General features: G+C 41.1%; 1 long non-coding RNA gene across 3 annotated transcripts in view; it reads right to left on the bottom strand.

The window, feature by feature from the left end:
* The window catches only part of LOC121073486, a 51,576-nt gene that overhangs the window by 7,799 nt on the left and 30,747 nt on the right, over window positions 1-13,030 (bottom strand). For 2 of the 3 annotated variants that reach the window (XR_005821740.1, XR_005821741.1), the window contains exons 2-3: window positions 10,964-11,050; window positions 9,823-9,899 (exon numbers count right to left, since the gene is read on the bottom strand). This is a non-coding gene — a long non-coding RNA (uncharacterized LOC121073486). Of the gene's footprint in view, window positions 1-2,193; window positions 2,358-9,822; window positions 9,900-10,963; window positions 11,051-13,030 lie in introns of all 3 variants that reach the window. The other variant, XR_005821742.1, reaches the window with a different exon arrangement.

Here is a 13,030-nt window from a genome sequence, read left to right on the forward strand (position 1 = left end):
TGGGGTGGAATCAGATGAAGAGTAATTACTCAACAAGTCCAGAAAAAGATCCAAAATTGATCATATTTAAACTTCACGTGTTTAATTTATATCTTCCAATTTTAATGAGATGGAAGTGATATTTTTTTGAATATTTTGCATGACTAGTACCATAAACTCACCTGCATAAAAAGAACATGGAAACTATCAGAAACACAAAAACAAGCCACATCTGAAGCTGAACCGAGAAACCTGTCTGTCTTCATCAAGCCTGCAGTACTTTAGATCTGCAATGTTTCTGAATGGCTGAAATGAACAGAATGGCTGTAGATAAATTACCCTGAAAGCACTCTAAAATGTCAGCACCCACCAGTGAAGAAACTAAATTCAATCTAATAACATAATATGAACTAGCATTGCAGGTTAATGACCTTCTACTTCACTGTCTAATGGGGCACACATCTTACAAGGCTTAGAATAAATGGATTGTAGAACATAACTACATATATTGGAATTTTATAAATAAATTATTATAACACTAATTGGGACTAAATTATCATGTTTTAAAGTCATCTAGTAATTAAACTTTTTAGTGGCTCAGTGCCTAGTTCTTTTCTGTTGTAGAAAAAAATATTTTCTCTGATTACAGTACTGGCAAAACAATACTGACATAATTTCTGCCTGTTTTGATCCCCAGAACAAATTCCCTCCAAATCTATTACCTTACATTGAAAATATCTGAAGGATTAAAGGAAGAGATTGAATGCTAACCCTTTAAGTCTTCATAGGGAGAGATGAATTACCCTAGTTTAATACACCATTAAGATGTCCATTATAACATCATTCTTTCAAACACTTATCCTGTATGGATTTTAAAATACAAAATTCAGTCCTATTGCTCGTGTGGTGCTAACACAACACAGCGGATGGCATGAGAGGGCCATGGGTAATGTGGGCAGGTGCAGCAGAGGGCACCTGGGTTCTGATATCCTGCTCCACTCTTCTTTCACACCATTAGATCCTGTCGGCTCCGTTTTCTCCCAGCATTCAGGGGAGCTCAAGTTCAGCAACTGCACTTTGTAGAGGAGCAGGTGTGTGGCTCAGCTGTCCGGGTATTAGCACAGATTTGGTCACTTTGGTTACTTAGGTGAGGTCCGTTTGTTGTTTTATTCTTTAGCGAACACGCTGAAAAAGCCATTATTCAAGCAAGGCGTATGGCTCAGCCTGAGAGCTGATGCTTTCTGCCAATAGACAGTTTATTTTGTTTAATCAATAGGAAAGGATCTGGGGTTTATGAAGCGAAGCATTAGCAAAACCTAAGCCCCATCTAAACGTCACTGCCTGCACCACCTCGGTTATCCCCAGGCAGCGCAGGAGCACTGCTTTCCCTGGGCCAGGCCCATCGCTTCAAGGGATTTTCCCCAGAGAACTGTCCTTCTCCTTGCTGACGCTGTGCACACAGCAACATGCCCCAAAGGGTCCCTTCTGCTTTGTAGAGGTAAACGTGACAAGCCCATAGAAAGCGCAAGAGTGATTTAAAATCCTTTACTCCTAAGTAGGAGGCAAAGGAAGCATGTAGCTCTCTGAGCTGGCCTTCATGTACAAAGGGAAGGGGTCAGCCGGAGAATAATCTCCATTCCCACAGGGCCTAGGTGGGATCAGGGCTTCATCTGGGAACATGCAAAGGGAAAAATCCTCTTCAGGCTGACAAAGGCTGCACAATTACTGAAGCTTTGCAGGTGCAGATGTGAGCCTGAGATGAAGGAGCAATTAATCCATCCTCACAACAAAGCCATTATCAGACCATTTTTCCTCCAATTAACACAGGCTACCCCTCAGTCTAGACTCTGTTAGTTTTTCTCAAAGTCCCTTCTGAACATTGGGCAATGTCCCTTGTGCCACATGCCAGTAGTGCCCACCCAGCTCTGCTTCCCATCTGCCTTGCTCCCAAGACACCTGGCTGGCCACAGGCTGGCCGGTGCCAGCCATGAAACATAAGCCTTCAAGCCCACAGTGAGGACATCACATCTCTTTGATTCTGCAGGTCAGCTGGTGTGTTTATGTCAAATTGCCCGCTAACACTCCTAAAACAAGGCTTTTTACTACTATTATTTCATTGCCATATTCTCTCATATTCTCACATCCCTAGGTCTTTTGAGAACAGGAAATAGATCAGGAAAGCATCAAACAATGTAAAGATTTTTTTTTCAGTACCTCATGAAGGTGTAAGCTTGATAAATGTTGGAGAGTTTATTTTTTAAAAGCGTCCAGAAGCTTGGAGTCTTATCTGGAATTCTGGAGTATGCAAAATTGGATTGGAAGTCTCAGGAGAGTAATCCCATGCGGGATCTTCTAATCCTTCTGTCGGCAACTGCAGCCTGCGAGTGAATAGGAGTGGGAAGCTGTTCACCCACAGCTATTTAAATCCTGAAAGCGTCAGCCTCTACCAGTGCGGCTATCTCTGTGAACAACCTCCTGCTGGAACCACACAGCATTCGCAGCACTTCATGCAAAAGCATAACTCTTTCAAAAACATGATTACAGCTGGCTACACAATCTCGGTTCACCACCCACCTCCACACATGGGTGTCTGCTTTTTTGCCAGGGTGGAAGGGGTTTTTTTGGGAGCAGGGCACTGGGAAGGATGCTGTGCTTTGTTCAGAAGCTTTTCCAGGACCAATGTGCTCTGATGGTTACTGGTTTGGTTCTGAATCTGGCCCCACATTTATTCACACCCATTTGTTCTGAAAATACAACATTTTCCTTGAGCTAAAATAACATGTTTCCTTTGACAGTGAATAAGCAGAAGTTCTGCAGAGATCCTTCAGGATGGAAGGCAGCATTAGGCATCGATTTATTATTCATTGCTTAGCTGGTGTTAAGTGGTTAAAAAAATCCTCTCCCCTTGCAAGGATATAATTCAACTCTCTTGAAATAATTAGTGAATAGCTATCTCCAAAAAGGTATAATTCCGACTAGGTGAAGCTATTTTTCTCCTTTTCACTGCCTTCCACTCACAAACACATACAACATCTGTGGATACCTCAACTGTGCTGTAGCATCAGGTCCCAAATAGTGCAATCAGGAAAAGCATTCGCATGTTCATCTGAATTTTTGCCTGCACAGCTGCCTGCTTAGTGGAAACTCAAGTCCTTCTTCTCCTCCCACTCAGGGACAAAAAGCTTGCAAATTAAAAGCCAGTCCAGGCATCGCAGTTTTCTATTATGAGCTATTTTACTAAATTAGAGAATCTAGCTTTGGAAACACTTTTTTCTTTAATAAACTATAAAAGTTTTCTTTTTGCTTGCATTATCAAATTAAAATGGAGATGTCTTTATTTTTCTCAGAGGTAAAGTACAAGATCTCCCAAGCCTACCAGATAGGAATTGGAGTCTCAGGATATGGGAAGGAGAAGGGTAGGGAGGGTAGTTCTTTCTATAAAGCTCTATGATACTGGGTTTCAAATTTGAATCTGAAGGGATTCAGGGCTAGATTTTTATTCAGGATATTGTTTTTTAGTCTTTGTGTTCACAAGGTCCTCAAAAAGGTGAAGCTCTGGTATCAGATGCAACATTGCTGTAAGCCAAAACTGAGATGATCAGAGAGAAAGACCTGTTTAAGAGATCTCTCTCAGCCTCTTCTATCTCCTGCTCTTTGTGCCATGAGATGGCATCAGGTGTCTGGGTAATTCCAGTAGCTGGATAATTCAGCTACCTGGATTTTCCTAAATATCTAACATAAAAAGTGTGTTAACAACTCACTGAAATGAGCTCTCTTAGACTGTGTGAGCTCATAACCATTGTACAGCATCTTTTGTATAATCAGGACCATACTTTTTTCTCTGAAAGAGGAAGCAAAGTTTTAACACTACCAGAGGTAGTTCCTGAAGATGATAAAAGGCAGATTTCATACTACTGAATTCATGCTCCACACCTGTGTTAGTGTATTAGATTAATGGGGTTTCAGCTGAATGTCAGTGCTGTACTTGACTGGAGGTTCATAACACCTTAGGCTCAGTTTCAGGGTCTGTTCTTCAACTCACCGTAATTATAATTGGCAGGGAAAAATGTTTTACAGATGACCCTCCTCCCCAAGTGACATTCCCACAAATAGACCTGAGCTCAGTGTAGTTTGCAGCACTTAGGCAGAGCTCTGGGCTGTATCACAAAGTCTCCTTTAATAGGTTCTCCTCAGCAGTTGTAAAGTCCTATTGAATCTTAAAGGAAAGATCATTTGAAAAGCCTATAGACGTTTCACTGATTGCCTGTCACTGAAAGGCAGCAAGTGAAAGATTCAAGTAAAAGGGTCCCTAGGAGTCTGAAATCTGTAAATCTGTCAGGCTACACAGCTCCTGTATATTTAAAATTAGGGTAGTTTAAAGAACTCTCTCTCTTAGAAGGACGTTGTGTATATTATGCATAACATCCTCTGCTCTGTTGCTGGTATCCTGTACTTTTTTCATGACAGTATCTATTCATTTAATCTGCTCCCCTCTGATTTAGAGCTTGATAACATATGGCAAGTCATCAAACAGAAATTATCGCTAATAGATAACTGCCAATCAATTTCCATTATGCACAACAAGATGTGACTGAGCCTTTTTTTTACAAGACATGTTGATTCGTAGAGCTGATTTCCCTGTCATTTCAAACATCTCCATGGGATATTTCTATTGAGCTTGTTGTATGCATTTGCCACAAAGAACCAGATGCTTATTTTCTCTGTAGCCTAAAGATTATTTATTTTGCTTTTTTGAATTAATCTGAAGGCCATATATCAACGGCCCTTATCTGTTATATAGCAGAAAAGTCAAATCCCAAAGGATAAACAGAAGAGGACAACACAGATTTAGTGCTGAAATGGTTCAAGACAACACTATTTTATAGCTTTCCATCTAAACTGCAAGCCGTTTCTCTGGGACGTGAGATTATGTGCTTGCTGGAATATGGTCAAGGCAGAATGTGGCCACAGCTATGTGAGTGCAGGGAGACTCCGAAGGGATCAGGGAGTTGCTTCCAACTGCTCATCCCCCATTAGGGAACCAAATCCACACAAAATGCCCCTTGGAGCTGGAAGCTGGCATGACAGTGATCATGTGCTGCATATCTAAATGGCTTTTTGACTGGGAATGTTTCTCACCTTGCTTCGTGGGAGCACAGTTGGTGCTATGCTCATGCCAAAATAAAGGGAGGAGAGTCATAACGTCCCTAAGTAGGCATAGGAAGAATATCCTGTCCATAGGGATGATTTGGGGCAGAAAGGGGGTAGGATGTCTACCTTCCTTCCTTGGATTCAGACAGCACTTCAGTGTATCGAGGACTAGCATGAAATGAGGAGAAAGAGCTGCCATTATTGCCTGTGTTATCAGGACCCAAATGTATTTGGTATTGCAGAGTGATCTAGGAAAGCAGCCCAGCCCTTGTCAGGTGTTGTTTAAACAACCCAGGGGAGTGCTGCTGTGGCACAAAATCTCTGCTCTGCTTGAGGTGGCTGGGTAAGGCCGTGAACGAGGTTTAGGGTAGTGAGTCTTTGGACTACACAAAGTCAACAGTGCAAGATTTTGCCCACCAAACGCAACATCTTTCCTTCATCAGCATCCAACACGAGGTGATTTTGAACATGAGAAGGAAGGGGAGAAAGAATCCATCAAAGCTGTCAGCAGTAGAGAATTTCACATTTGAAAAGCAAAATGAATTTGATTTTTCCCTACAAGTAAACATTATTTCTGTGTTTTTAACATGGCTAAACCTATCTCCAGCCCTTCTGAAATCTACTAACAACATTTGACTCAGTGACTTTCCTAGCGAAGTGAATTTCACAGCCTGACTACTTTTTAATTCTTTGAAACCTTCAAGTCATTAATTTAATCAAATGAACCATTATTCTTCTGTTCTGAGACTTAAAAGAGAGGAGTGATCAGTTTTTCACCCTGTCCATCAATCTTGCAAAGGAAATTACTGTAGAATTTCAATTAGAGGCAGCCACATGTTTGGGACTTTCTAGAGTGAAACTAGGGAAAACCATGGTGAATATGTAACATGGGGATACACTGGCTGGGGTGGGGTGGGGATCCTCCAACATTGAAACTAGTGGAAGCAAAATCAGGTCCACAGATGGTGCTGCTTTTTCTTTGATTTCTATCACGTTATTTATTTCTCTCTGCCCAAGATTGTTCAGGGAAATCTCCCACACCGATAAATTACTTCAAAAATGTAGACATCAATCCAAAGACAGGAAATGCCTGAACAATCAGACCCAAGAATACAGTGGGTTACAATAAAAGCCAGTTAAAAAGGGAACTCAGGCAGTGGGGAGTAAATGAAAGTACATCGGATGAGCACGATGCAATCTGGCAGAGTGCAGCAGATCTCTGCTCTGAGGGGCACGTGCCAGGAGAAAAGTGTCAGCAAGAATGCACTGAGGATCGAGTACCAGAGCCAAAGAGACTAGTTACAGGAGAAAAACTGCAGTTCTGGACTGCGATAGCTAAACTGCATACTGCCCTCTAGTTACTTCTGTTCCTTACCAGCCTAATCGCTACTTTAACATGGGTTGATTTCTTGGTAAGGAACTGGCATTATCTGGGCACCTGTCATGGAGGTGTTGAATCGTGTTCCTGGTACTTTGAGTAGCCACAGAAAATGTGACTGTTTCTGAAGTAAAACCTTCACATTGTGGAGTCTAGCAGAGAGATATACTAGTTTGAGTAGGTGTTCCCAAGGACCCCAATGAGAATGCCAGGTAACAAGGCTGTGGATACACCCATGTTATCCTATGACCTAAAAACCTCTCGTTTGGTATAACCATATTTTCCTGCTATTCAGTATCTCTTTTCCTAAACATCCAGAAGACAGGTTCAGCAGGTAATTTACCATGTAGTTTATTTCTAAAGTTAATTTGAAAAGCATCTTTTTTTTTGCAATAAGTTAATCTTAACACGAGTGTGCCCCATGAAGGCTGAAACAGCTTTCAGGACTTAATGGTCACAGATACAAAAGACATCTCTGACAAAAGTTCTAGACCCCAAAATGTTAAGCACATATCTGCAGTGCAAGTTCTCAGGGAAATGGAACAGCAAATGTGAAATGATTTGAAAAACTGAAAGGAAATATTCTGTTTCACTTCAGTTAGTGGGCTGTTTTATATATATGAATATGTATGTATGTGTACCTATAGTTCAGCATTGCAAAACCTGGAGGTGCTGCAGGAAGAAAGATTGTGGTGGTAGAAAATTGAAAATGAAGTTACTAGGGAGGACAGTAAAGGATTTAAGTATTAAATGGAAACTTCATAAATGTCCTTGTACAGAGATGCACTGAAAATATTGCATCTAAAATAACGCTAGCTAGGTCTCTCCTAATGTAAATAAATCTAGGATGAGTAAGGCAGGTGCTTAGTTTAGAAAGTAACGCCAAACAGAAAAGTCACTAGGAAGAGAATGGGAATTACTTTAAAGTAGTGAATATGTTGCTGGGAAAAAAAGTCCTTGCACTCTAGAGTACTCCTCCATAAGGAACGATGGGAAAGCAAACTAAGAGGACAGGTTTATAATAGCACAGGCTGAGACTCCAGGTTTGATGGATCCTCCTCTTGGTCCTTGTTTCCGACACATGATTTGAAGTGATTTAATTATGTGAAAAACAAATCCAGTACTTTCCTCCTTTCCAGGGCCCCAACTTGAGATACCAGATACAAGACAAACTTAAAATCAATTTGTGCAGGAGGTGTAAAAGCCTTCGAGCAAGAATGGGGTGGAGATGGGAGATGTTCTTGGAGTGGAAGGCACTTCAGCTGGTTTTTAAGGATTTTCTTTCATATGCTTCGGACTGTTAACAACAACAACTTTGGATGCTGCATAAATACACAGCTGAGAGAACTTGAGGGAACTAAGATAAGGATTTATTCCTAGGGGTACACAAAGACACCTTAATATTTCTATGGAAATTTGCAAGTTTGGGGTAGAGGATTGGGTCTTTCTTTACATAGGAAAAGATTCTGAATACCCTAAAAATTGACTGTTTCTCCATTCAAAAAATAAAAAATAAAAAAAAATAAAAAAATGCAGCTCTAAGTCTGGAATCGGACAGCTGCAAGAAGTTTCATCTGGTTTAAGCTAATTTTTTTCTCAGTTATGTCTTCTTACTTCTTCCAAATAAATTGCATTAAAAACAATACTGTCATAATCTCTGTTTTCATATGCACATGTATAGGAAGTTGCTTCATGTATACATGCTAACATGTATAGGTGTTCTTTGGTCCAAAGTGATAAATTTTGGTTGGGGGAACTATAAGTTTTCTGCTTTGTACTGCTTTGGGAAGCACTGTGAGTCAAAAGTGTGGGGACACACACACACACACACACATATATATATAAAGGCAGCCCTCTGGGATGACAGAATCTGTCCTCACTCTCCAATCCACCTCCTCAGCTGACAGAATTTGCTGGCGTATCAGTGGTGGCTGTTGAAAAGCTGGAAATCTCACTGCCTCACAAACAGGCCCAAGAACAAGCAAGGAATTAGATTTGTTTTTGAGTTACGATTTGCTAGTTCAGACTTTAAATTGGATGTGGCTTCCAAGAAATAGCATGGTGGCATCAGCTGTGACTCCAGAACTGTGGCTAGGCTGTGATTTGTGCATTAAAATAGGACTAGACATACTTAGCTTTATAACATTTAACCAGAGATTGAATGCAGCCCTTAGAGGACAAGTATGTATTGATTCTGGTAAGCTTTTACTGTCTGTTTTTGAAAATTTTCCAAGAATCAGACTTTGGGGAGAAGAGACAAATCCAAAACTCCCAGAAAGCTTCTCTCCCACAGATCTCAAACCACACACACAGCTACTTTCTTCTGTCATATTTCACATGGGGAAAAAAAAATAAATAAAAAAAAAATTATTCCTGTCAACTTGCTGAGTTACCTAAAGGAAACACACTGGGAACCTCACATGTTCATTACCATTTTTTTCACAGCTAACTATGGGGCACTGACTACGTCTTAATCTAACACACACACAGCTAATTCTTCACTTGATCTGGGCAGCAACAGCTGCTTATATGATGATTCTCTTCACTGCAGTGATTTTATGTTATAGAAAATGACTTGGAGTGCCCATGTAAATGGGATTTTTTGAAGTTGTGACTGCAGTGAATCATTTCTCACATCTTTCACTTTCCAAGGATAAAAACACCAAAATCATCTTTTTCCTCTTGTAAAACAGACTTCATGTTCCTGTGGTCACCTGTGCCACCATTATCAGTTTAAATTCCTCACTCCTTAGGATCAGGGATGCTCCAAATTAGGGTCCTAAAATAAATAGGGTTCTCTTTTAATCCTCTCAAAAAAAAAAAAAAAAAAAGATTGTGGAAATACCTTGCCTGATAGGATTGCATTTGCGTTTTTCTAGGCACATCTCATTGTTGGCTTATAGTGATCCTGCAATTAAGACAGACAGACCTTTCACTTTCCCTCTCATTTCCAGCTGATGACCTCCCTGCCGGGTCCATGGAAAGAAGAAATACCTTTTGTTATTCCCCACAAACATGACCTTGCAGTCTGAGCAACTATGTTTCATCACATTACATTATTCTCTGCCTGGTTGTTCCGAAATAATGGTTCAGGCTTCCACCACACTGGCAAAGCCTCTCATCTGTGTTTCACCAGCACGGATCCATTTTTTATGCCAAGGCCATTACAAAAAACATCAGATATGATCAGTCCCCAGAATGATCCTTGAAAGACTTCACTCCAACCCAATTAGCTCTCCTCCAGCACAATTTGTCTTATCAGTTTCTTTATCCACCTGCAATTCGCCTCTTAATCCTCCCTTTCTCTGGCTTACCTGCTCTTGTCCTGCACAGCTCTGAGCCCAGCATTTTGCTGCAGTCCAGGCAGATTAGTTCTACTGCATTTCCCTGGCTTAAAAAAAAAAAAATCAACTTGCATAGAAATATCCCACTAATCTGCAACACCCAAATGACTTTTCTGTATTATTTTTCCATTTATCTCCGCATCTTCTAATTACCCTGCTCCTCAGAGTTGCCTTACTGCTGTCCATACCACTGAGGTCAGGGTACCACCCCGCTGCCCAACACCTTCCCCCTCCCTGCCCACACTCTTTTCATCACTACATGTGTCAGTAGCTTCCTCTTTGTCACTCTTCCATTAAATGTTCTCTTCCTTTAAAGGTGCTTGAGTGCATTTTCCATGCCAAAAGCTGTCTTTTCTCAGAGAGAGTGACTGCCAGATGTCCCAGAGCTCAGTTGTACTGAGTTCTGAATTCTCACTTCCACCTCTGAGGCAATGACTTCCATTTCCTATACACTCACTCTCTGCAGGAACACTAACCTTGCCTCCATATTTTGCATCTCACAAAGAATTAATTCAAAATTACCACTTTACATGAGCCCATATCCCAGTTACCTCTAATCTTAAGTGTCCCCTTTGTATCAAAACATATGTCCTCACTCCTTGCCATTTTTATTTACAAGAATCTATTTCACTATAATGTGAGAAAAAGAAGTCATACTCTGAAGAAAATAATTTATATTTTACATTTTTTAAACAATCTATAAATATAAAATAATCCTGTTCAAATTCATCTGAATTACTAACATTTAATTTCCTGGGACTTATGAATTTTGATGCTTAATAATAGTTTGAGATATTAAATATCCTTCTTCTTATTTATTTAAAGATACAAAATTTCTCTTCCAGGGAGGTAGAATATCTTATTAGTCAGTATATATCAAAATACTGGATAGGGAAGTTACCCCTCAGAACTGTACTCATCTTGAGATTTAGGGGCTGCAGTATCTTTCAGATGCATCCTGCATGTATCAGTCAGGCTCCACTCTGCAGACTCAGCCTGGCCTATTAATTACCTCAGTCTCAATAGCCAGAACCTCTTATGAGATAATAATGTGTTGCTCCCGCAAGCCGATGTATTTTAACCATGTGTCTGCCAGGCCGTGGTGCATTACCTTTTCTGAACAGAGCTGTAACTGCTTCACCTCCAGTGCTGATCAGTAATTCTTTCCTCTTAAATCCGGTTATGATTCATTTTGCACCTGACATAAAATAAAAAAAAATAAATAAATAAGAGGCTTCTGAGATTGGAAGGCCCGCATCATGCTTTATTCATAACCAGCACACAGAAAAAGGCCAATTCTGCAAACCCAATTTCAGCTGAATTCGATTTATAAATTCGATTTATATATTCGAGTAGCCACATGGGAGAACCGAGCCGAGGAGAGGGCTTGGAGGGAGGTGAGGGAGCAACACCTCTCCTAAGAGCTGGGATTCATCTGCTTGTTTTGGCAGATATCTGATGGCTGATGGGAAAATAGAGCTGACAAGAAGAAAGGGTGAACGCAGCTTGTTAAGCAGAAGCCCAAACGACACTGCTGCAATTTGCCAGCACCTATTTAAAGCAGGAGTTACAAGGGGTTTGCACAGTCATTGACAGGGGACGCTGGCAGACTGCCATCCCCAGGCTTCCCTTCTTTCTAGGAAAGCCGTTTCCAAATGCTGAGGGGTGAAGGGGGGTGAAGGGAGGCAAAGCTTAACATTGTGAATTAAAGCTAGAGGCACAGGAGAGTTTCTTGAGCTGTGCTGCTGGAGTGAGAGCACCAGGGAGAAGCATGAGAGCCGCTACTCGGTTCCTGCTGAAGGAGGCAGCGGTGCCGAGCAGGACCACACTGCTCTCCAAGCTGCTCACCCCAGGACTGCAGCTCAGGTACAGCAGAACAGGCAGCAGGAGGGCAGAAACAGCGGTGACAAGGTAGAGCTGTCTTCCAAACTTCAATCAACCGCGTTAACAAAACAGAGACCTCCCACAAAATCTCACACCCCCTTTTACCTAGCCTCACTTTTTTCCAGAGCATCATAATTTCCTCAAAGCCTCTGTCCACCGTCACAGAAACTCTTCCTGTCTGATTTTAGGGATTGTCTCCAACCCACTGCTTTGCAACCTTCTACAGATAAAAGGGGTTCCTTCATGCCCTATTTTTCCCCAAAATTAAACTTTTATGTTTTGTGCCGTTTTATTTCCCGTGAAAACTGAGTTTGGCACCCATGAAAGTAGCCACTTGCATCTACTTTATTCCCAGGATGAATGGACTTAAACATCATCTATTGGGCCTACTTTCCATTAACTCATGGTATAGCAGGACTTGGTGCGTCTCAGCCTACACAAGTTCATATTTTCATTTAAGTGGGCTGGTGCCTGGGAACAAGGATCCCAGGTGCTGGGCACTGATGTTCAGCCCCCGTGAGCACAGCCCTCAGTACTCCCTGCTGCACAGCCCTGACGCACAGAACATCAGAGCCCTCTGTGTCATAGATCTGTGTTAGTTCGATTAGGTCTTAAAACCAAAGAGAACACTGGAGAGAAGAGGAAGAACAGATGGTGAATTATGTAGGTCCACATATCCCTGCAAATACAGTCCTAAAGGGCTGGATTATGTCATGCCTTGGTCACATCATAATTTATGCTAATCCCAAAGATATACTGAAAGTACTACATCATACACCCTATATTCAAAAGAGATGGTGTTAATCTTCTGTATTAACAAGTCATTTTTCTTCTTCCTTCACTTAGGCTCTGCAGGTGTTTGTTTTACAGCCAAAGAGCTTATAAAAGATAAGAACCAATTTCTTCTCCTTTTCTTTTACTCCCCTACCACTGAGCTAGCCCAAGCACAGAATTCACTTGCATCAAATCCAGCCCTCAGCTTTCACAAAGTTTTTTCCTCCCTTTCACCTGCACTGATGACAGCAAATGCATTCTGATGATGTTCTGCTGGGACTCTTCAGCTGCCTCTTTTATATATATAAAAGAGAGAGAGATGCATATATGTATATGTTTTTACATATATAGAAACATATTCATATGTATATAAATGTGTATGTGTGTATGTATGTGTATGTATATTACATATATAACGCACCCATCGCCATATCGATAACCATTCTCTAGAAACACTCTGGTAGCAGGAGTAAGAACAGGAGCTGACCTGTTAGTACCTCATCATTTCTGCTTCTAACCA

The sequence above is a fragment of the Cygnus olor genome, chromosome 7 (assembly GCF_009769625.2).
Source record: "Cygnus olor isolate bCygOlo1 chromosome 7, bCygOlo1.pri.v2, whole genome shotgun sequence".
Classification (NCBI taxonomy): domain Eukaryota; kingdom Metazoa; phylum Chordata; class Aves; order Anseriformes; family Anatidae; genus Cygnus; species Cygnus olor.